The sequence below is a fragment of the Giraffa tippelskirchi genome, chromosome 2, assembly GCF_054371585.1.
Source record: "Giraffa tippelskirchi isolate mGirTip1 chromosome 2, T2T-mGirTip1v1.2.pri, whole genome shotgun sequence".
Lineage (NCBI taxonomy): Eukaryota > Metazoa > Chordata > Mammalia > Artiodactyla > Giraffidae > Giraffa > Giraffa tippelskirchi.
In genome coordinates, this window is record NC_137276.1 from 181647356 (window position 1) to 181673770 (window position 26415).

Below are 26415 nucleotides of genomic sequence, written 5' to 3' on the forward strand. Positions count from 1 at the left end.
TGTAATTGCAAAGTTACTCTTCTTAAACAAATTCCAAGTACAATATCTGCCTTTGATCTTGGAAAAGTATTTTTCTCACTGTTCACAGACACGGATAGTTCAGTTAGGCACCCCACCCCCAATTATGGCAAAAATGTTCCCTGAAATTCAATCATGTGAGTTATTAGCTTCTAGTTGTCAGCCTAGAAGTAGCTGCATTTATGCTCTGCCACTGCTACTGCCTGGGAGAGTTCTGCCTGCCCTGATGATGTGACAAGCTGTCATAGTAACAGCATCCATCTGACCACCTGGCAGACCCTCAACTCCCTCTATGTGATGCTGGACTGTTGTAGGAGAGTCATTCAGGATCTCCTTGGACAAGGACTATTATCAGTAAAACATATGCCACAACTAAGAGAAAAAGTCTGAGGACCTTAAACCTAAACAGAGTCTAGGTTTCAGATTTTAAAATGAAATCTATTCTCGACCTTCTACATTTTCTATTTCGGCAAGAGTCTAATGGTAATATGTGGCTCCAATAATGCAACAAGTGCATTTTAAAACAATAAAAATATTTCTAGTGTCCCCACGGTCCATTTTAAACAATTAGGGGAGATAAATACCATACTATGGTATCATTTATTCAAAAATATTTTCTTTACTTCAACAGCTACTGGTTGTGGAGGGGTTAAGCTCTTATCTTTAGTAATTAATAGCCCTTAAAGTTCAGTTAGTAGAGAGAAACAGTAGTGTTTAACTGAACCCTAAAGAAGATATGTATTCCTAGGTTAAAAGAACCCTTTACAACAATAGGACTTTGGAGGCAATGGGGAACATCTTCCATGGAAAAGAATTATGCTTTTAAAGTTCACACATACATGTGATGAGTACATGCAAGCACGCACACACACACACACACACACACACACACATATACTCTCAAGGTGTAGAACTGATAATACTGATAGATACTAGAGACTGCTATCTGAACTTGGATAGTCAAGTATCCCATACTTTCATAAAATGTTTTCTTTGAACATGACCCCAAAGGCCAAATGTCTCTAACTTTTGAGACTCATCTATAAAGTAGGCTGGTAGGCTGAGCACTGAAGAACTGATACTTTTGAATTGTGGTGCTGCAGAAGACTGCGAGTCCCTTGGACTGCAAGGAGATCAAATCAGTCAATCCTAAAGGAAATCAGTCCTGAATACTCATTGGAAGGACTGATACTGAAGCTGAAGCTCCAATACTCTGGCCATCTCATGCTAAGAGCTGACTCACTGGAAAAAGACCCAGAAACTGGGAAAGACTGGGGGCAGGAGGAGAAGAGGGTGGCAGAGGATGAGATAGTTAGATAGCATCATCGACACAATGGACATGGATTTGAGCAAACTCTGGGAGATAGTGAGGGACAGAAGAGCCTGGTGTGCTGCAGACTATGTGGTTATAAAGAGTCAGACTTGACTTAGCAACTGAACAACAACAGTAAAGCTGATAGCTAAGCTTTGAAAGTAACATTAATCACCTAAGCATGGGAATACACAGTGACTCACAGTATCTGCAATAATATCCTAGGAAGCAGAATTACGCAATGATAATCAAGTGTCACTCCGCCTGTCAGCATCAGGCAAATGTTGTCATTAATAAATCCTTACAATACCCTAGCAAAATAGCTGTTTTCTTTTGCCTGAAAAAGCAAACTGTGACTCCCATCCTTATCAAACGGCAGTGATTTTACAGATACACAGGGAACATATACAGAAAGCAGCATAGATTTCTACACTGTACAGCTCCACAGCACATCAAATCGTGAATCCCACCATCTTTGTGAAATATAAAATAAAACACTAAGCAGAAAGAAAATCCTTAACAATAAAGGGCATAGGAATTAGATAATTAAATCAAGAAATAAAAAAAAAAGGAAAAGAAAGCCACCTTTCCTTAAATGCATTTATAGTGACATACTCCATGATTGCAATTTAGAAGAAAACAAACTGTAAAGGTGTATCTATACCTACAAAAACTACTGGAAGGAGAAATATCAAATTACTTTATTCAAATGAATATGGAGTAGTATATGTACTGAGGGTAATTTCCATTTTTGTCTTCATGCTTTTCAGTGTTTTTGACATGTATTAAAAGCAAAAAAGAAAGTCAATAAAGTATTTTAAAATCAAATATTTTAAATGTAATTTAATAGAGAACAAAGTAGCAGGCTTCTGAGGTACAAAATCAATATACTGCAGTGGAAAGTCATTTTCTTTCTGATCCTGCCTGTGACCATGTGACATCTTTTCACACTTGCTCAAAATTAACTGCTTCACTACATAATGACTGCAACTACAGCAAATGGACCTTTTTGTAGGTAATTCAATTACTGTAGAAGATTTTACAGTTTGAGTATTAAGAAGTGAAGCATACATTTGACTATATACAGAAAAATAAAGCAGATGCTCAACATACCATATGCTAATTAAGAGTGAATTTAAAAATTTCACTGTCTATTTAGCTATCCCAGAGGCATCCTAGCTTATTAGCCACTGCTCTGGGTCTAGTTGGGAAGGCAGTGTTCTGTCTCATTTCCAGGTATAAGGGAAATACCTTATGGAAATAAGGGATTTCCATACCGTGATCAAAGGCCAGAGTTGGTTTGCTAGAATGCATTCCCTGAGCCCCACAGTATTTTATTCACAGATCTACTGTGACATTATCAGCTTGGAGAGTAATTGTCACGTCTTCCACACTTGACTGACACATACGGACTACCAAGAATGCATCCAATAAATGATAAATGAATGAACGAGCTGTCCTATACAAATAACTAAACTTGGAGACAAATGTCAGAAATGGCTCAAGAAATCATAGTGAATCATCTGTAAACTCAACAACATAAAACACTGAAAGAAAGCTAGTACATGTTCCTTCCTAATGAAAAGTTTCTAGCAACTTAAAGCTTCTTTCTTCCCTTCAGTCCCTGCTCACCTCATCCATGTTCCTAACATCATCATGAATGAATGTATTCAACATCTGCTTCTAAAAAGAAAGGGATGAATTATTTTTATCTGTAGTATGCTTATAAAACTTGAGTTTTTTCCTCACCAACTATATATTTTCTTTTGGATATCATTACACTGCACTGTTATGAAGAATGTTGACTGCGTGTCATTTTATTTTGCATTTGATTACATTATCAATAGTGGCTGAGAACATGCTTTCAGTGTAGCCTCCTGCATGATCTAGGTTGACCTGTATAGCCAGTAGGTGTTAGATTTGGTTAATTTGTATCTACAGCACTCCTGCTGCTAGCTTTACTCTGAGACTAAGAGATAAAAGTTTACCCTCAGTTAAGTCACTGAGTAAAACTATCCACAAGATAATTTAATGAAATAGAAGTATAGAAATCTCCAGAATTTCTACAGGATTTATAGTACCATCCTTATTCTTTATGCATGTGGTGTGAAGCCTCAGAATCTGAAGAGCAGAAATGTTCAATTACTTATCTGGTTCTGCTCAACTTACAGGAATATCCTTTACTGTTAATCAGCATTTCTTACTGAGGATGCTTTTGGCATTTTGGGTGGGAGAGTTCTCTACTAGGCAAAACTGTTCCACTCCTTGCTGAGTCAACATACATTGTAGCTCCTTTCCCATTGGTTCATCCCCACCTTCAATCTCAAGTAGTAGAATTCCCTAATCACGGAGACAAATAATGTCCCACAGCTTTCCAAACACTCCCAAGGTGAGAGGCGGATGGGAGTAGTATGAACCACGCCCCCTCAATTAAGAATCATTGCTCTAAATAAACCCAATATATAAAAATTCACAGTGGATACAAATCCGCCTGCCAATGCAAGGGACACGGGTCCAATCCCTGGTCTGGGAAGATTCCACAAGCTGTGGAGGAACTAAGTTTCTGTGCCACAACTACTGAGCCCGTTGCTGGAACTACTGAACCCTTCGCACTCACAGCCTGTGCTCCGCAACAAGAGAAACCACCACAATGAGAAGCCCATGCAATGCAACGAAGAGTCGCCCCCACTAGTCACAATTAGAGAAAGCCTGCATACAGCAACGAAGACACAGCACAACCAAAACACAATAAAAATAAATTTTTTAAAGATCCACATTTTAAAAATAATTGTTGCTGCTGTTTAGTTGCTAAGTCACAGCCGACTCTGTGCGATCCCATGGACTGCAGCATGTCAGGCTTCCCTGTCCTGCACTGTCTCCAGAGTTTGGTGAAACTCATGTCCATTGAGTCAGTGATGCCATCCAACCATCTGTTGTCCTTCTCCTTCTCCTCCTGCCCTCAATCTTTTCCCAGCATCAGGGCCTTTTCCAACGAGTCATTTCTTTATATCAGGTGACCAAAGTATTGGAGTTTCAGCCTCAGCATGAGTCCTTCCAATGAATATTCAGGGTTGATTTCCTTTAGGACTGACTGGTTTGATCTCCCTGCAATCCAAGGGAATCTCAAAAGTCTTCTCCAGCACCACAATTTGAAAGCATCAAAAAACACTCTAAAAAACAAGCCTCATAGGGCTTTCCCCACAGTGACTATTCATTAACACCTGCATCACATCAACCCCACTCTGCACATTTTCAGGAATATGCAAGGCTCACATACACTACACTTAAAAAAAAACAAAACAAAACTTTGTATTGGGCTGATTAGCAATGTTCAGGTGAACAGCGAAGGGACTCAACCATACATATACGTGTATCCATTCTCCTCCTAACTCCCCTCCCATCCAGGATGCCACATAACATTGAGCAGAATTCTATCTTCTATAGAGTAGGTCCTTGTTGGTCATCCATTTTAAATATAGCAAACCTACACTATACTCTTAAGGCATCATTTATCAGCTTGAATATTTTCTATGTGACCTCTGATCATTAATTCTTATGTCATAAAACTTCTGTGTGAGTTAATATTTCTATCTCTATTGTGCTGATTACATACGAGCTATCTAAATTGATTTACCCTTGTCAGAACAGGTTTCCTATAAATATTACAGCGGCCTCCTATAAATATTACATTAAATAGTTGTTTTCATGACTTCTGTCTCCTTCAGGTATGCAAATCCTAATATTTTTGTAATTTGGTCAATGAGTCTGCCCTGGCGTGGTGTGGTGTGCGTGTCCGACTCTGTGACCCAACCCCATGGACTGCAGCCTGGCAGATTCCTCTGTCCATGGCATTTTCCAGGCAAGAATACTTAAGTGGGCTGCTATTTCCTCCCTCAGGGGAATCTTCTGGATCTAGGGATCGAACCTGCATCTCTTGCATCTCCTAAGCATTGGCAGATGAATTCTTTACTGCTGCACCACTTGGGAAGCCCCTGCTTAGGGGAAGCTCTAGTTAATGGAAAGCCAGCATATTTATGTCACCCTCAACTCTGCTCTGCAAACAACTTTTCTCAGAACCAAACAGTCCCATGTGGACAACAAGCAAGTCTGGCCTTTTTGGCTGTCCATTATCCGAAAATAGGACTCACTTGTCAGTGACTGACCGCCTTCTGGGCACAGTAACACTGAGGGGCAAGAAGTACCTGAAATCTTAAATTACACTCTGCTTTACACTTGTTCCTCCCAGCCTTTCTTGATTCCTGGAACTCAGATCCGACTCTCTTACTGGTGCTGTTCATTGCTACCAGACTATCCACTGTAAATGCCTGCCCTGCATCAAAGCCCAGAAATTTCCATGAGCCTAAATTCTGGGTAATACACATCAAATAATTACCATGGCTTATACATTTGAAACAAGTTAAAAATTACGTATCTTTGTGTCATCTTCACAAAATACTTGCTATTAGCATATTTCTTGTCCACAGTTCAGAACTTTTACCATGTCCAACAAAAGTTCTGGGCTTCCCAGGTGGTGCTAGTGGTAAAGAAACTGCCTGCCAATGCAGGAGATATAAGAGATGTGGGTTCAATCCCTGGGTCCAGAAGATCCTCTGGAAGAAGGCACAGCAACCACACCAGTATTCTTACATAGAGAATACCATGGAGAGACGAGCCTGGCAGGCTACAGTCCAGAGGGTTGCAAAGAGCTGGACTTGACTGAAGCGACGTAGCACGCACAATGTCCAATAATTAATTCAGATCAACAAATAATTAACTGTGCTACCTAGTTCAAGTAACCTCTCTATGCCTTGGCATCCTCATCTACAAAAAGGGGAACAACAGTCCTACCACACTGTGAGGATTAAACCAATATGTTTGTATGTGTTTGTGTATAAGCTACTTAAGGGTACTGCCTTGCTTAAATAAGTCTAAGTATATATTAGAATTTGCTATTATTATTATATCGTCATCACTATAATTAATCACAGAATATAAACAATCAAATCAACTTTATTTCATTAACCTCATATAGTCAAAACACCTTGATTATTTAACTTATATGCAGAGTACATCATGTGGAATGCCAGGATGGATGAAGCACAAGCTGGTATCAAGATTGATGGGAGAAATATCAATAACCTCAGATATGCAGATGACACAACCCTTATGGAAGAAAGTGAAAAAGTACTAAAGAGCCTCTTGATGAAAGTGAAAGAGGAAAGTGAAAAAGTTGGCTTAAAACTCAACATTCAGAAAACTAAGATCATGGCATCTGTCTCATTACTTCATGGCAAATAGATGAGGAAACAATGGAAACAGTGAGGGACTATTTTTTTGGGCTCCCAAATTACTGCAGATGGTGACTGCAGCCATGAAATTAAAAGATGCTTGCTCCTTGGAAGGAAAGCTATGATCAACCTAGACAGCATATTAAAAAGCAGAGACATTACTTTGCCAACAAAGGTCCGTCTAGTCAAAGATACAGTTTTTCCAGTAGTCATGTACGGATGTAAGAGTTGGACGATAAAGAAAGCTGAGCGCTTAAGAATTGATGCTTTTGAACTGCGGTGTTGGAGAAGACTCTTGAGAGTCCCTTGGACTGCAAGGAGATCCAACCAGTCCATCCTAAAGGAAATATTCACTGGAAGGACTGATGCTGAAGCTGAAACTGCAATACTTTGGCCACCTGACGCGAAGAGCTGACTCATTGGAAAAGACCCTGATTCTGGGAAAGATTGAAGGGGGGAGGAGAAGGGGCTGATAGAGGATGAGATGCTTGGATGGCATCACTGACTCAAGGGACATGAGTTTGAGTAAGCTCCGGGAGTTGGTGATGGACAGGGAAACCTGGCATGCTGCAGTCCATGGGGTTGCAAAGAGTCTCACAACTGAACTGACTGAACCAATTTATTCAATATTGAGAACTTAACTTATCAATAGATGCTGTGCTAGGCTGACTCATGCTGCTTTAATCTAGTGCTCTTATTAGTAAATATTATAAGTAAACGAATACTTCTGCATTTCAAAATTCCATGGGTAGAAAAATCCAGGGGGAAACAAAAATATAAGCAGTGGGAGACTAGTTTAAAAGGAGTAATATGAAAATTCTTTTATTGACATTAAGAGCTATGAGATAAACTGTCAAATAAAAAAAGAAGGAACAGGTTCATAAAATAAGAAGATTGTAATTTATTTTATAAAAATATGACTTAATATATATGGTTATATATGCACAGACAAAAAAAAAAGAGAGAATCCTGGAAAAATAAGCACTAAATTGTTCACAACATTATCTCTATATAACAGGACTGAGTTTTTCTTCCTTTGTTAAGTTTTTGGCAAGTAAAAATAATTCAAAAACCAAAAGTAAGAAAACATTGGGGTATCCTGTAAGCTTTCATAAGGAATAAGCTTTTAAAAATACTCATTGGCTAAACAGAGATTAACCAGATCATTCATAAATTTGTATGCAAAATGCAGAATAGGATTATTAGCATATTTATAATTAACTATTTGAAGACTGAACTCAAATATCACATATTTTCCACAGGATCAGTCCAGTGCTTTTTAGAACCTTATCTTAAAAAGAACTTTGGAACCACACCAAATATATAATTTGAATCTAAGCACAATGTCCTACATCTGGCAGAAAACATACATTATTTTCTAACTGACGGCTATTCTAACAGAGGACCACTTTTTTTTATGTTTTTTAAAAATAAAATTAAGAACTTAATATGGTTAGGAAAGCAGTCTTCCTCCTTTTACCAAAGTCATGTGTTTGAGAACATGTCAGGGATGATGTAGAAACTTTCCTTACAATGAGCAGGCAACATGACAAAATCACTGATAAGGCTTTTCACTTTAGAATTATTTTAAAGCTCTTCTGAGTCCAGATATTTATGAACATCCAACCTTCAGAGAAAGATATTTTCTGTTTCAATTATACCCTCTCATCAAGAGAGCTACAGGGCTGATTCTTATCACAAATAGAAAGTGCCATCTAGTGGATGCTTTTATCAAGATTCTCTGCTTACACTTACATGCTGTGAAGTAATCTTTAGAAAAGCTACTTGGGTGGTCAGAAGATACAAACTTCCAGTTATAAAATAAGTAAGTCCTGGGGATATAATGTACAGCCTGGTAACCACAGTTAATAATACTAAATTACATATTTAAAAGTTTCTAAGAGAGTAGGTCTTAAAAGTTCTCATCACAAGAAGAATACTGTGTGGCAATGAATGTTAACTAGACTTATTGCGGTAAGCATTTTACTATACACACATATATATATATACACACACATATACACACACATATACTGTATCATTATGTTGTATACTTGAAACTAATATAATGTTATATCTCAACAAAAATAGCTATACTGTATGAGGAAATTGCTATCCCTCACAGTACTTCCTCACCAGTTACTGAACTGAGCTGGTGGATAAACACAACTCTTGCCGGGAGCCAGCCCACGAGATCCCACCCATGACAGAGTCATGGGAAAGAGGAATGATTGAGCACGGCTTCTCAGGCCTCAGGGATTCTCGGAAGGCTGCCTCAGCGCTCACCTTAAAGATATCTGTCTTTCTGATGTTTACTATAATAAACCTCTTCTTATTTTCTGTGACTTAGGCAAAAGGCCTTTCCTGATTCCCTTCTAAAATAGATCATTCTGAAACCTCAAATCAACAAGGCCCCTGAACGGTAGCACCCTAAATAAAATTATCTGGGATATAGAATATGCTGATCTAAATTCCTTTTGCTAACATATTAGTTTGTTTAATAAATGTACCTGTGCCTTTGGAGCTAATGTGTATAACTGCTCCTTAATAATAAAACAGCATTGAGAGCCACCGCACACAAAGCCCCTATGGGCACAAAACCCTTCGCAGGAAAAAAGGCTTGTTAGGAAATATAAGAAATATTGCTTTATGAAACTGTTACTTAGTCTATATTTACTCACTATGTTTTTACTCTTAACGTATTTAGCCTATATAATGAAAGCATAATAGTTAAAAATTTATAATAAGACAATTGTTGATTTAACTGATGATTCTTACTTAAAGCTGAACTTCAGCTTGCTGTTCTTTGACTTTATGGAACTGCATTCTTTTCTGTTAAGCTCAAGGCATAGAGTAAATTACCGAAAACAGGTTTTACCTTGAAACTTTCTATTGATGAATTCTTTCCTGCTGTGCCTGATACAAAAGTGTTCTGACTGATCAACCCTTATCAATGGAGAGTCACAAGATGTTAGCAGGCCCCCAGGCCAGAAGATGATGTAAACAAAATGAGGCTTTTGGTAACTAAAAACATGCAAACGGGTTTCGATGAAGGTCAAAACTGCTGGCCTATTAAGCTGAATTGATAGGCCCATTAAGCTGAATTCATATGCCCATTAAGTTAAATTGGTATGCCCACTAAGCTGAATTGGTATGACTCTATACTTTACATTTGTTTCTATGTACCACAAAAAATATAAAAGCTGTCTTAAAAATAATAAAGTTGGAAGACACTTGGGAGACACTTGGAAACGCCGAGACTCGCTGTGTCTTCTCACTTGCATCGCCGACGCCATCCATCCTGAGGGAACCCCTGGACCTGCTGGAGCTGGACTCCAGCAAACTCTGACTGATAATATTGATTATATATCTCAAGATGAACCTCTGCCATCGCCACAGAGAACAAAAAAGAGTCCAATTATCTTCTAAGTGTTCCAGGATCTATTAACAATACCATACATAAGCTAGAAAGGAGATCCAATTTAATATGATTTTATCATTCATTTCAGTTGATAATAATAAATATTAGCATTACTAATATTTCAGTTGATAACAATAAAATATTAGCATTACTAATATTACTATAACTTCTGCTCTACACTATATGAAAACAAATTCACTTGGTCTAAATAAGCTATATCTGGTATTTAGAAATCAGCAGCGTTTCCAGCAAAGCATTTGTACAAGCTGCAAAGGCCCTTGTTTGCCATTAGTGATGGCAGCAACACAAGTTATCACCAATTAAAAATGAAATTAATGAAAAGAATTAAAGCGAAATAAATACAAAATTGAAGTAAAGTAAAAGGCTGAGGTATCTAAGTGTTTAATAGTTTTAGTATGTGATAATTCAGATGAAAGTTTAGGGCTAGCCTTAAACAGATGAAATCCATTTATGTAAAATATACATGAAAATATCTATCTAAATTTTCCTAGTAATAGACTCAATATTTTGCCTTTAGAAGCAGTCTATAAATATTTTTAGAAGTTTCTAATTGTCTAGATATTTTCAGAGTCCCGTACTGTAAAACAGAAATGACCAATTTATTTGGAGAATATTATACGCACTGATGAAATGGAAAGTTCTGACTCAAAAAAGAGTTATTCACAACCAATTATAACTGACATCTTCAGGAAAATTTTGCATGTTTTACTATTGTTCCTGGGTGTCATATTTATGGGATAATTTACAGGATAATTTCTGTTTAAGGAGTTACTCTTCTAAAAATGAGATGCTTCATTTTACAAAATGACAGGGACTGCAAATTCAGAATCAATCCTGGGAGGTCACTGCATCCTCCAATCTACAGATGAGGAAAACCAAGATCCACAGAGGTCAAAGGCTAGCTCAAGTTCACCAAATGAATTAATGGCAGAGTGAGGATCTAGTCCTCTTAATCAGAAAATTAGAACCCTTTCCACTATAATGCTCAGACGGTAAAGCGTCAGCCTACAATGCAGGAGACCCTGGTTTGATCCCTGGGTGGAGAAGATCCCCTGGAGAAGGAACAGCAACTTACTCCAGTATTCTTTCCTGGGAAATCTCATGGACAGAGGAGCCTGGCGGGCTACAGTCCATGAGGTCACAAAGAGCTGGACACGACTGAGTGACTAACACTTTTTCACTGCTTCTTCCACTATATTGTGCTGCCTTTTTATTTTTCTTCAAACAGAAATGGAGTGTTTCCATTAAATTCTTAAGTACTACAGTTTCATTTTCAGTCTAAAAAGTCCACATGGTAACTGCTGCCGAGATGTGCATGTAGGGCAAAGAGAAGTGTTGGAACTGTGAGTTTCTTCAGCATCATCAAAGAAAATACAGTGGGGTCGGTGCAATGTACCTTCTATGGAGAGATTTACATCAGCCTTTTCGAGGAGGGGATCAAGAGAAGAGGGAACAGACGCAGCAGTTACTGAAGTGGGAACCATTACTGTTTACTGAGAAGGTAGAGGAGCTGCTTCTTGCTCCCACCAGCATGGTCCTTAAGCTTTCGATAGCTAGGGAGACACCATCTCTTCAACAGGTGCTCCAAAGTGAGATCCAGGAGTTCTCAGGATAAACAGAAGTGCAGAGGCTAACTTACTTAAGAAAAGTTCTAATTCCTCTCAAAACTGTTACTTTTACCTCTCATATCTCAAAGAGTAAGCATATACACATCACACAATCTTTCAGCTCTGAATTAGTTGCAATTTCCAGGATCTGAATGAAACTTTTTTCTGCGGCCTTTCTGCCTTATTTGGAGCAATTGATGCTTCTGACTTTTAATCTACAGTTAAAAATGTCTTTTTTGTTATTACTTTGCTATTTATCTTACTATGCATAGGGTGATATTTCTGACCCAGTAAACACACAGTAAGTGAAAGTCTGAAATTGTGGACACAAATACTGAATCTAAGCGGGAGCATGCCTCGGGTAAGTCATCTAACGTCTGAATCTCCATTGTCTCCATCTGGCTCCGAAGAGGCCCATCTAGCTCTAAATTTTTCTAAGGCTCTATTTCTTGAAAACACTCTACAATAGACTTCAACACAACAAAATCTATCCGGTCTGTCTCTAACATTGCATCTTCAGCAAAGGCGTTAAACAGAAGTCTGTGGAGTGTAGTGATAGGACCAGATCTTTTTAAAAGAGGTTCTTTGTAGTTTACAAGTGAATTGCTTTTGAGACAGTCTCTGTGGACATCTTACTTTGGCTCCTCCTCTATACAAACTGCTGTGGGAGCCTAAGAAAAGCAGCTTTCAAATGTGCAAGTGCAGAGATGTGGTGTTGCTGCCGCCAGGCTGCCACGGCTGCCAGGGGACCGGAGTGAGTCAAAGCAATTCTACACATTGCAGGCCTCAAGGTCTTCCCTTTACTTGGCAGCTATACACTGGGATCAGTCATCCAGCTAAATGTCAAGTGTCCCAAAGTCATTATTGGTGCAACCGGTTCCAGTTCGAAACTTTCAAAATGATATAACTTTCAAATCATTACAAAGGAGATCTTTTTATGTTAACATTATAAACACGGACTAATCTGTGAAAAATTAAAAGGGTAGTGAGACCATGACTCAGGAATTACACGATGTAACTGTTTAGAAAAACATTCACATGCACCTTTTCTAGATCAAAGGCATTACTGGTACTTATTAAATGAATCAAATAGAATCAACAGGAACTATTTTTAAGGCTACTTACACAGTCTGAGAATTCTCAAAGGTATTTACATCTGAATGCCTCATTTTTGGACTCCTGTAGCACTTGTTTCCAACTTTTAAGGCAATTACAGATGATTTACTTACAGGCTTTTTTCCCTTGAAAAATGTATCTTCATGAGTATTATTAATGATTTTGTTCAAAACACATCACATGTAAGCTTGAATGCATTTTATTTTTCAAAAAGGAGAAGAATTTACTTTTGTGGTCACACCCCTCTGTAAAAAGCAGTTTATTTCTGCCTCCAGCATAAATGAAATACTTGAGGACTGTCACTGAAGACAGGTGCTCCTTCACAGACACTGTTCTATTAGTCTTTTAGATGAAAACAAACTATCAGATTAAAAAAAGGTACATATTTAGGTATTAGGAAATGTATTTTTATCAAATAGTCTTCTTGATTTTGAAAATAATTCTGCATGTAATATGTAACATTAATTTTTGAAACAGTTTATAGTAGACTAACATCTCAGTATTTCTAAGAAAAAAATTTGAATTTTTTTTTAGGTCTTACTAATAATTTGTTCTCTTACCAAGAACAATTTGTAAAAAGGAAAATTTTATTGTGAAGAAGATACATTTTGATCTAAAACGGCATTATTTTTATTCTCCAACAGTTTGACAATTTTTTAACTTTTGGCTATGCTTGTAGCTTTGTGGGGAGATAATACAACCCAGTTAAAGAGTGAATGAATAATACAACTCTTATGCTTTGGAGGGGTGGGGTGTGGTGTGGGTGGTTAATGAAGCTAATATGCCAGGGGTTTAAAAGAAATATAGAATAAAAGTTTACTATAAACAGATTTTAAATGACCATTTTATCAGAAATTGAACTTTTTGACACAGAATATAAAAATTCTTTAGCTTACTTATTTGTTTGAAACAAACAGATCTCACTGTCACTGCATCCCACACAAAGCTGTGTGCAACTCCTTGCATCACTTCTAGAAGGAATGTTTTCTCTACCAACTTATTCTCTTTTCTTCCTCATCAAAATTCTGCTAAAACATCATAAATGTGGAACTCCTCCTCTTGTTAACCTCAATAACTTGATTTAGTAATACTCATATTTATTTTGAACTTCCACTTTATTCTCATTCAAAATCACAGATTTACAGAGTTAGAACAAACTTTAAAGATCCAGTTTAAACCTCTCACTGAAAGAACAGGAAATGCAGGTCAAAATGAAGAAATCTGCTCAGGAACTTGCACCGGGGGTAACAAGGTCACTCCTAGGGTTAATCTTTCCTTCTAGATCGAGAAAAGTCTAAAAATGTAACATTTAATAATAACTAACATTTATCCATTTAATACTTTTTAAAACAAGAAAGCAAATCACTGACACTTTCAAAGTGTAAAAGTTTTATTAAAATTCATGTCATTAAATTTGTTCCATCAAAAAGAGCAATAGTCACTCAACATTCAAAACAAATATACTGAGCATACATTGCTTTGCCAAGCACCTTGCGGAAAAAGACAAAACAATATATAGGAACTAAGAAGGAATTCAGACCTATGAGAAATTCATTATGAGATTATTATACTACCCTAGAAAGGTTTAATCAACTCAACATACCATATATTCCAATAGACTACAGAACCAAGTTTAAAAAAAAGAAAACAACAGTAGTCTATATTCTTCATCTGTTGCATGTACTTTTTTATACCAGCCCCTACTTCAACTTCTAAATAATTTACACCTTACACTGAGGGTGTATCCTATATCTCAAGAAACTAGTGACAGTACAGTTCAGTTCAGTCGCTCAGTCGTGTCCGACTCTCTGCGACCCCATGAATTGCAGCACACCAGGCCTCTCTGTCCATCACCAACTCCCGGAGTCTACCCAAACCCATGTTCATCAAGTCGGTGATGCCATCCAACCATCTCATCCTCTGTCGTCCCCTTCTCCTCCCGCCCCCAATCCTACCCAGCATCAGGGTCTTTTCCAATGAGTCAACCCTTCGCATGAGGTGGCCAAAGTATTGGAGCTTCAGCTTCAACATCAGACCTTCCAATGAACACCCAGGATTGATCTCTTTTAGGATGGATTGATTGGATCTCCTTGCAGTCCAAGGGACTCTCAAGAGTCTTCTCCAACACCACAGTTCAAAAGCATCAATTCTGCGGCGCTCAGCTTTCTTCACCGTCCAACTCTCACATCCATACATGACCGTACAGCATACCACAAATACAAAAACACAGTAAACGTTCCATAAAGTTTCTACCTGAACTACAAAACATTTTCAACCTAGGTTCTTTTCACAAAATGCCACATTCAACGAAGCTTGAAAACTTCAGTCATGTAATCCTAGATCTTCTTTAACTTAAAAATATCATTTTGCATCACATGTCTCTATAAAGTAGCTAGCACTTTTCTACTAATAGGTCAAATCCTCCCAATATTTACTTTTCAAATTGTAACCTCAGAATAAGAACAATCTTTCTCAAATAACCTGAGCGAAGAATTATGTAAGAAAACATAAAATACTTAGCGCACTTATTTTACACCTGGGGAGCTAAGGTGAAGAGATTCTTAAGGTTTCACATAAGTGACTCTAAAACATCTGCTCTACTTCTCAATTCACCATTCCAGACATAAAATTAATTTCATCTAAAAGTAATCAAGCAGGAGGCTGCATTTCCAATCTGCCAAGTTTTAATTATGAGTTTAGTCAATGGTCATAATTTGATGTTTAGGACTTTTCTCAACCATTATTAATTTTTCTGTACCCATCAGGGATGAAGAGTCACAAGTGAAAACTTCTGAAGGTATATGATTTTCATGAAAACAGTCTCAAACAAACAAACAAACAAAAAACACCAGAATCCTAAAAGTAACCTGTATTTCTAACTGAAATACAATTTATTCTTTTAATATACTTGTCCACGGTGAATATTTAGTCATGCCAGACACTTATCAACACTCTCTTTCTCCCTAAATATTTACAGCAACAGTCTCTCAAGGAAACAATCAGTTTGCAGTCCTACATGGATCTAATAAATGTGTGAATAGTTTTATACCACTGCACTCAATTTTACAGTTTCTAAAAGTCTTTTGGGACATCATCCTCAATATGCTTCTGGCTTTGTCCATTTCATTCTTTGGATTGATTTTCTTCAGTGAACTAAAGCATTCATCACTTCTTACCAAATAGCATGCACATAAAATTACAATTTTTTTTTTCATCTTGTGAAGACTATTGAGATATATCCCTTGTCACGTCAATCTTGAGGTGACGATTCAATGTTTTCCTTTGAGGATCAAAGAAATAATTCAGGAGAAAAATCGGAAGCATATTATCACTTAAGATTAGTTATTAACAGCTGCATTGGTATTTAGGCTCATATCTGTCCAAATTTCAACATAAGATTGCACTATATATGAACTCAAGACTTCAAGTTACAGACAGAAGCTCTTACTACAGCAGCCAAAACCTAATCTGAAAGCTTATTTTTATTTCCTTACACTACTCAAATCAAAAAACTTTTGTTGGGCAACTGCAGACACTAAGCTGAGTCAATGAACATATTTCAGACAGCTGGTTCTTATTTGTGAAACTGAAAATGTTTTTGCTGAAGGAAATGCAGGTTATACAAAGAGAAATAAAAATTAAGATTAAAAAGAAAGGCCTCCACTTGGCATAGTTGGAGGATGAAACAGAAAATCTCATTTATACATATGTAAATACATGTGTAAATACATATGTAAATCTCATTTAACCAGGAAGCAACTAACCAAAATTCTTCCATTAACCATACGTGTGTGTGTGTTGTGGGGAGAAGGGGTGTCAGGAAGAACTTGTTTTAGAAAAAGTCATGAATTATAAAAACAAGCTACTTTGTTTAAAAGACTTCAAAAAACAAAAACAAAAAACCCCACAACAACCTTCCAGAACATTTTAGGCAGGAGGTGAAGAGTTTGTTAGTGTTGGTAGTGGGCAATTCATTGGATGTCTGTATCTTCCTCAAATTTCCCACCTCTTTTATATACTGTGTATTTTTTAAACTGTAAAATAAGTGTTAATCATTAGAGTGACAACACCAAGATCATTTTCCCTTAAAAAAAGTTTCACTAATTATTACTAAGAAATTCAATTGCATACTAACATTTCTAGATTGATTTACAAATATTAAAACTTTTCTAGATACTTTCAATCAGTAAGAAAAATTAACCAAAACATTCTTTTCTAAACAACTGTTCCAGTTTATGCTATAATTTTATTCTAGGAAACTGGGACACTGATTTCATTTGCTATATACCAAAATTACTATTTGGTAGGAAATATCTCTTCTTATTTATTCTAAAGTGATATAAAATATCATTGATCCAAATTCTGTCAATTGATATTGTCCTCTAAATTATCAGAAAGGAGCTATTTTCCCAAATGTTGTGATTGAGAAATAGCTAAATCTAACATATAACATCTTTATCAAACTCGAACTCAGGTGTACTGACATACATATGATTATATTAATAAGAATATGCACAACTATCATCTTAATTTGGATCCATTTAATAATTCCTAAGAAAAGAGTCTATGACAAATCAAATCAGGAATAAAAAGTTCATCTGTTCTCCATTTCATGCTTCATGAGTCAGAGCAAGGGAGTAGGAAAGGGTGGACTTGGCATTCAGATATGCCTGGCTATGAAATTTTAACACTATTAGTTATCAAATTCAAGGTCTTCTCTGTTCACTCATCTATAAAAGTAGGCTGGTATCTTCTTCATAGGATGGTAAGAATGGAAACAGATGATACGTAAAATCCCTTCTAGAATGCCTCACATATGTTGCCTTATATATTTCCTTAAAAAAAAAAAAAGCATGAATGAATGTATTTTTTTCTACAAGTTCTTTGGCGCCACCTCACCTCAAGAAATGCTTACAGTAACTTCTAAATGATCATCTCCATTTCCAAACTAATCTTTATCAGTAGATTTACTCAGAGTGAAACTTGAAGCCTTTCATTCCGTGAATCCAAACTCTTCAGTGGCACTTCTCAGTCTAGTTCCAGAATTGAATGCCTTAAACAGGCATTCCATATCTTTTGTTTGCCCTCCCTGCCTCATTCCTAATTCTCCCCACAAAACACACAAAACCTGGCCCTAAACTTCCATTGCCTTTCTCTATATCCAGTATCCCAGAAGATACATTTAAGCCCTGGCTTCCTGCATTTGAGTACTTCCTTTCCTTCTTTTATTTGCCCAGGGATCCCTTATTTTAAACCGCTCCTTTTTTCTTCCTCTCTATGCAGGTGAGAATAACATTCCCTTCCTCCAAATTTCTTAATTCCCTACAACATGAGCCAATTTCCTTGCGACCTTCTGTTATCGTCTTGAATGATTATTTAAATCTGTCACTCGGCCTCTTATTGTTTTTACCTTCACTACAGACACATCCACAGCACCATCATCAGCCTGTTAACCATTGATAGTGAGTCTTATACAGAAAGTCCCTCGCTGAAAATGATAGGCTTAAATCCTGTAAGTTAAACTTCTTCAGGTTCATTCTCTCCATAACTGTTAAGTCCCCAGAAAAATGCAAAGGAAGAAAGAGAACATAATCCCATCGCAATTTCACTCATCCTTACTATAATAAGTATAAAGAGTAAAAGAGCCAGAACCTCTCAATGAAAACTGTCTTGGAAATTATTTAAATGCAAATAATTTTAAACAGACGACCAAAAAAAAAATCTCTGGCCATGTTTTTTTAAAGTTTCAAGGAAAAAGAAACAATCCTTGAATAAGCTCCAGGAAGAGCTGAAGAAAAGCTGTGCTGATGAACTTTAATCCTGACAGAACAGCTGACTGGATGATTCCATTCAGTGAAAATCACACTCACTCACTCTTGCACCAGCACTGAGATCTAGATGTTCTCTGACTCAAGTGTTCCAGAGCACCCAGTTCCCGAGGTCCAGAGTGGTTCTGCACAGTTGAAAGATACTAACTGACGAACATACAAATACTGTGTTTAGAGGGGAGCTTGAAACTCACAGAAAGTAACACTGCCATCTACCCAGTGTAGGGCTTCCCTGGTGGTTCAGTGGTAAAGAATCTGCCTGCAATTCAGGAGATGCAGGTTCGATCCCTGGATTGGGAAGATCTTCTGGAGAAGGAAATGGCAACTCACTCTAGTATTACTGACTGGTGAATCCCATGGACAGAGGAGCTTGGCAGGCTACAGTCCATAGGACTGCAAAAGAGTTAGACACAACTTAAGAAACTAAACAACAACACCCAGGGTATGGGCTAAGTAACAGCAAATAACTATAAATGGATAAAAACAGCAGCCAAGATTCCTCTAAGCTCAAAACAGACCTTATATTTTGCTGTACAGCAGAAACTAAAGACAACACCTTAAAGCTAATATACTCCAAAAACAAACAAAAATACACACACACACACAACAGACCTTATAACCTAAGGGCAATGATGCCATCATTGAAATGAGACATGGTGCTTGGCTAGCACAGGGAAAGGGAGTAAGGTATCCACTGGGGAAGCACAAAAGCGATGCACAGAATCTGAGGAAATTTTTTGTGGGAGAAAAAGTTTGGCACTGATACAGAAGAATATTATATTTAGTGATCTTTAACAATATGATGATGCCTAGGGGAGCTTCCTGGGAGTCCTGATCCCTCAAAACAATTAGCAATATCAAAGTGCTGCCGCTCTACTTTCTGTTCTATTGATTAAACAAAAAAAGACTCAGTGATTTATTTTTCGAATGTAGTAACACCCAGTGTTCTAGAAATGTGGATTTTGCAACTGAGATAATGAATGGAAATTAACTTCAGGAAAACAGATTCATTTCTCATTTTTTTGGCCAAAATTGCAAACCCATTGAACATTTCACTGTTTTATTACCCAGACATAAACTTCCACACAAAATATTGCTATTCCAACAACACATAAATTTGAATGAAGTCACTGAATTTAGAACTATTTTAATAAGATGCTTTTTAGTAATAGAGATAAATCTGTATTTTGTATAATTATATGAGTACATAAAGCTCTAAGTTGAGCTTACTTTGATATGTATTACTAACTTTGCTGTATAATAGATATAAAATGAGTAAAAATACAGTTTAAAATTTATTTAAGCATTTAAAAATTCTTCTTCCAAGTTAAGACCATTCAGTCTGAAATCTGTAATAAATACATTTCCTAGTTTCCACCAAAGGAAAATTGTGTATCATTTGTTTATATACATTTACAAATTTTCTACAATATTTAAACATGATCCAACTTTCCAACTTATTAACACAACAGTATATTTTTAATATTTGCTGCAATGTAATCATTATAGAATGTATAGTTCTTTCTCAAAAGACATTAAAATACTAAATGAGTGCTGTAGGTTTCCAGAAGCACTTTCAAGCCTGTCTATATTAATAAGATATCCTAAGTGAATTAGTATTACAAAAGAAACTTATCACTAAGTTAAAATATTAATGTGAATACTTAATAGGTCAAGCCTTTTACATTAATCTGAGACAATATAAGAGTGGTTAGAGTAAGCATTCTCTTATCTGTGAAGTTTTCGTGTCAGATAATTTCTCCCATTTTCCCCTTATAAAAGCACAAAAGGATGTTTCTCTCCTTGTATTTCTGAGGAACAGAAAGTAATCTGTTCTTCCAGAGATAGGATGGTATTCACCCTTTTCCAGAATAGAGTATTTGGCATCATATGTTTTTGTAGAGTTTTGTTAAGCAAGCAGTCAGGAGGGGTGGCTTATCACAGGTAGCCTGGTTTCTGGTTCCTCATGGCAGGGATGTATGTCCGTGCAAAGTCATGTCCAACTCTTTGCGACCCTATGGGCTGTAGCCCACCAGGCTCCTCTGTCCATGGGATTCTACAGGCAAGAATACTGGAGTGGGTTGCCATTTCCTCCTCCAGGGGATCTTCCCAACGTAGGGATTGAATCCATGTCTCTTAGGTCTCCTGCATTGGCAGACAGGTTCTTTACTACTAGTGCTACCTGGGAAATCTCCAGTGTTGTATATGTATTGAGGCTGGAGGTAAGGTTGAGGGTTAACAACTTCGATCAAGGTCTTTCAATGAGTTTTTAACATTAAAAAAAAATTATTTATTTATTCCATTAAGAATTAAGTTAATGTTATTAAAAATAAATCCTCATTTAAAAATCTTTTCCCTCTTTCATTTTGTTAGTTAGAAAACTTTTCTCTTGCCTTACTCTCTGCTTAGCCTAAAATCTGCCTGACTCACATGAGATTTTTCACAAAGCAGATCTGTAAAATCATGACAAGATTAGATTTTTGACAAGATTAAAGTCTCCTTAATCATGATTAATGGTCAAATAGATAGCTCTCTGGCCAAGATCCTCTGGAGTGACTCGGCAGCATTTACAATTCACAGAAAGTTAAGACAGTTTGTGCCCATTGCCCCGTGTAGACTGCTCTCTGCCTTTGATCCACGCAGTTCAGTGGTACTCACAAAATGGAACTCTGGCCAACTAACAGATGCAGGAAACAGCAATCGTGTGAAAATCTGAACAGTCAGATAATTCCTTAAAAGGGGTCTGAGCACAAATCCATCTTAGAGTGAGAGTCCCTTCAACAGCTATGGGAAGATGGACTTGGACCAAAGGCAACGAGGAAGGGACTCCAGGTCTCACTTCCATTAACTTTGGGTTGAGGAGTTCCTAGCAAAGAAACCACAGGAGAAAGGAACAGGCAACTGGCCGCCAATATCAGGTGAAGACAGGCCCATCGACATCAAGGAAGGATCGATCCGACAGTTAAAACACTGACTCAAAGATGGCAGCTGGTGTATGAGAAAACACATGAGGTTAAATTGTAATAGCAAGGAACAGAAGGTAGGAGAGGACTCTGCTCAGTCACAGCTATGGGGCTGGGGGAAGAGGAGGGGAAGCAAGAGGCCAGGACTCAAAGCTTTGCATGGAACACCTGGGCTGTCTGGTGAAAGAAAGTGGGAAGCCAAAGGCATTCATTACACTTTCTCAAAGAAAGATAAATGTAACCTTTCTCTGGGACAAATCAAACCAAACAACAAGAAGGGAAGTTTGATGTATGCTCCACTTGCTATGGTTACAAGAGACAGTAACTGGCAGGAAGCTGTACACAGACGAGTCTAATGCCTGGTAAGGTAGGTGGATTCAGGCTTTGGTAGTGGTGCCCAGAAATCCCGAGAGAAACTATCAATGTATTTCAATTGGAGACAGAGTAAAAAAAAGTCTGGAGTCAAAAGGATTCTTACAGATCACTGTTCTACCACTCTCATTTTGCAAAAACAGAAAAATAGAGCAAAGCTCAAGAAGAAATGACTACTTATGGTTTACAAAGCTATCCACATGCAGAACTGTTGACAGTATGCATGATTTTTGCCCATTGCTTTTAGGGTAATTATTACCGTTGAGCAGGGAAAAGGCATTTCAGTCCTTACTCCATTTACATTTTTCCCTTCTTCATTCAATAAACATCTGTTGAATAACAAGAACTAGGCACCAGACTGGAACCTGGGAGTCTCCCCTGGAAAACCTTGGGAAATAAATGCTGCAGATCATAGTACCAAGTTTGAAAACAGGCAAAACAATGAAGTCAGTCAAACTAAAATCATGGACCACCAAGCACAATATTAGGAGGAACTATGATATGAAAATTGGAATGGACTGTGCAAGTATAATCAGATACCAAAAGAACCAACGGCTGAGAACTACAGAAGTAGGTAAAGGAGAGAAAGAGGGAAAGATTAGCAAATGCAAGCTGTCACTTACTCAAGCTTTTGGGACTTTTGCAACACGGAACAAATCACAGGTTGCGAACAGTCCTCCATGGGTCATTCTTTTTCTATTTCAACTCAAATTAAGGAAAAAATAATCAGTAAATGATGTGTACATTTCCCTGCCAAAACTATTTTTAAAAATTTTAGTCAGGAATAGCTGGTAAAATATAAGAGAACATTACATTATTTTGACATAGCTTTCCTGGGAGAAAGAACTTGGCTGGTAAACATTCCCAGCTATTTCAGGATGTCTGGACTTAACTGGGTTTGAGAAAAGGTGTAAGTGACAACTAGAAAACTAAGAGAAATAAAAGCAGCTGATGCAGAGGATAAAACTAATTTTTTAAAAAGTCATCAGGATTATTGTTAAATGGTGTTCTGCACAAGTTACAAAATTCTTTAAACAAAAATTCAGTGATTTTAAAGAACTATATATGAGATATGGGTTTCTCTGGTGGCTCAGTGGTAAAGAATCTGCCTGCAATGCAGGAGACGTGAGATTGATCTTTTGGCAGTAAGATCGATCCTTGGGCTGCGGCAATATCCTGTAGAAGGAAATGGCAACCCACTCCAGTACTCTTGCCTGGGAAATTCCATGGACAGAGGAGCCTGATAGGTCCATGGGTTGCAAAGTCGGACAGGACTCGGTGACTAAACAACAACAATACAGGAAATACACAATGAAAACACTTAAACTCAGCTAGCGGAAGGATAAAATGTAATAAATTCTGTAGAAATCCATTTGCCATGATCCTATAGAGTTTCATGGTGGGTTGATTCTGCATTTATACCTGTGAACATATATCCTAGAGAAATATATGTGTTAAGAAGCATAAACAGGACTCTCAAGACTTTTTCCTTCGCAATTTTTTCTCTAACATAAACTGGAAACAATCTAAATAGCCATCAAAAGAAAGTGGATAAATAATGGAATTATTATTTATTATGGAATAAATACTAGATAAATAATGAAAATGTGGAACTTTCATACAACAAAATACAACTGTGATCATAAATGAATTACAAGTATAAGAAGGGTGATTCTCTCAAACATGTTGAGTGGCAAGATAGGTATTGCAAAAGAAAACATATATTATTTAATATAAATTTCAAAAAGAAGCAAAATGATGTAGGGGATATATAAAATATGAAAAAAACTATACAGAAAAATAAGGAAGTAACAAACTCAACACTCAGGATTGTGGTGGTAGTTAAAGAGAGTTGATGGAATCTGGGCCAGGCATAGCTCTGTTTCCTAAGTTAGTGGTAGGTACTCAGTTATTCAAGTTAATGTTATTTCTATCTTATTCACATGTAATAAATAACCCTTTCATGTATAGCACTTTCTAAACACTATGGAGTTACTTCTATTTTTAAAAAGTGCTCAGAAAATTAATACTATGTTTAACAAACTATTTTAAAAGGTACTTTTTAAGAAGCTGCAAGTACCTAGTACATACTCAGGACTTACTTTAAAAAATTATCTCTTTTAACTCACACAACAACTCTTTGAGGTAAATATTTTACCCTTAGTTAACATAGAAGAAAACTGAGATTTCTGTTTCACAGACTGCCCAACACTAAACAGCAAGCAGAGGCGAGATTCAAACTGTATCCAACTGTGAAAGCCAGGGTGAGTCTGTACGTAGGGCTATTTAAAATACAACAGCACAAATAAATTTCTAACACAAACACGAAACTGTCTTCTTACACTGCAGTTTACTATTTTCATACATCTTAGCATTTATAATGCATCCCTAGACCATATTCTAATAGTTTGTATTAACTTTATGTCATAGTACCTCATTATTACTTCATAATCACAATTTACCATTAAACTCTCTAAATTCTAAAACTGGTAACAGATACCACGTATGTTTATAGAAAGTCTCAATTTAGCTGTACTTCTTTTCATACCCTGACTTCTCTAAGACTGGAAGTTTAAGGAAAGTTATCTGTCGGTAGGCTGAAACTCCTTTCACTATTGAGTGGGACTCACTCAACAGGCAAGGAAACAGGCTTGCCAAGTCCCACAGAAATTACTCACTTCTACCCTCTTTTTCCAATAATACTTCAAAACCTAATTTTAAACTCATGCAGGAAACCTGATTAATACCACCTGGTATTGTAACAACACAACTCACTTATATAATTATTTGTCAGCTTTTTACTTCATTGTTTTTATTTGCATGTGTCTAGCTTGCAAGAGCCACTGAGAAGTGTTTACAAGTTTATTTCCTCAGAGCTATGCCCTAACTCATTCTCCTTTGCCCAAAGCACCATCAACTGTGCTCTGTAAACAGCAGTCACTTAATAAATGCTGATTGACTTACTACAGTGGAACAATTCGCCTCTGGTATGTCTCAATAAGCCAGTGAATCCTCCACATCTACAAACATGCTGGAGATGATACCAGGTACTGTTAGAGGCTTGGGGTCTTCCTGAGGGTGCCTGGGGTAAGAAAAACACAGAGAGAGACCAAAGACAGTCAGGAGAAACACAGAGAGAGGGAACATGGAAATAAACAAGAGGATAGAACAGAGTGAGAGGAGCCATATAGTCAGCAGTTATAGAAAGATTAAGCAGTCAGACATACTCAGACACAGGGCGGAGGTCAGTAATTTGAACTTGGGTTTCAAGTTGGAAACCACATTTTTTGTATCATTTACTCCTGTAGTAAGTGCCTTTGTTTTACTAAGTTTATGATATAATTGACCACTTCAAAGTTATTTCTAACCTTTTCCTGAGCTTATTTATCTTTATCCATTAAAATTCATCCTTACACAGTAGCATCTTTGGAGACACACCTACACAGATAAAAACACAATTCTCAAATTAACCTAGCAGTGAATATGGAAATATTTTTCCAATTCTTCAACTTAGACAATGGTTACTTCAGAGAGGTAATGTGACTTGCCCAAGGCCACAGGCAAGAACATGATAACTGGGGCCACAAATCTTCTAATTCCAAACTCAAGGACTTTTACTGACATCCTATATTCTCTACTACAAATTAATCATTTATAAATCCAAACTGTTTTTACAGAATAAAATTCAAACTACACACTTAAGATAAAACTATGCGTTCAGACAATGAACTGCTGAGGTTACTCACTAGAATAATTTTAGAGCTTGAATTATTTAAAAAGTCTATCAGAAAAAGCAAAATCAAACTACATCAGAATGACAGAAAATTTCAAACAGAAATAAAACTATGTGAACAGGCACTGACAAAATTTTAACATTTTAAAAAAGGGGCTAGAGTTAAGTCATTGCTTTTACAACTATAATTTCAAAATCTTAATGATTCAACAAATTTCAGCTGAAAGATCAAAAGTTCTATATTTCAATGAGTTCTTACATCTAAACACTAGTAAACCTGTCTCAAACATGTTCTCTCATGATGCTGCACCCTAAAGTCTATACTGCAACTCTACTTTAGAGTACTACATATAGTAGAAATAATTTAATGCGCCTCTTGGTAAGCATTGCATTTTCTCTTGAGATATACTGAAGCTCTCTTAAAATAATCATGCCTTTTTGCAAGCAATCAATTGTGATCAATTTTCTATAATTATCAGCAAAGCTCCTTTGATACAAGTGAAGTAAGTATGTTAGTGGATTTCACAGCAAGACACAAAAATAAAAATACAAAGATACTTCTATTCAATTGTACATCAACATTTTCCCATGTTCAGCAATTTTTTGAATTGTCAAATCAAGTATAGTACTGTTCTGCCCTCTAGTGACAAGCTAGGTTTTGTTAGCTACATGTTTTTTGGTTTTTTGTCTTTGCTTTTTGAATACTTAGGATTTTTTAAAATATATATGACAGTAC

At 36.8% G+C, this 26415-nt stretch overlaps 1 protein-coding gene across 39 annotated transcripts in view; it reads right to left on the reverse strand.

Moving 5' to 3' along the window:
- BBX (BBX high mobility group box domain containing) overlaps positions 1-26415 on the reverse strand; it is a 285777-nt gene that overhangs the window by 111499 nt on the left and 147863 nt on the right. For 3 of the 39 annotated variants that reach the window (XM_081572310.1, XM_081572301.1, XM_081572302.1), the window contains one exon: positions 24911-25028. The exons of the other annotated variants lie outside the window; for them this stretch is intronic. The gene's annotated coding sequence lies outside the window, so the exon portion shown is untranslated. The remainder of the gene's footprint in view (positions 1-24910; positions 25029-26415) is intronic. 39 annotated transcript variants of the gene reach the window in all.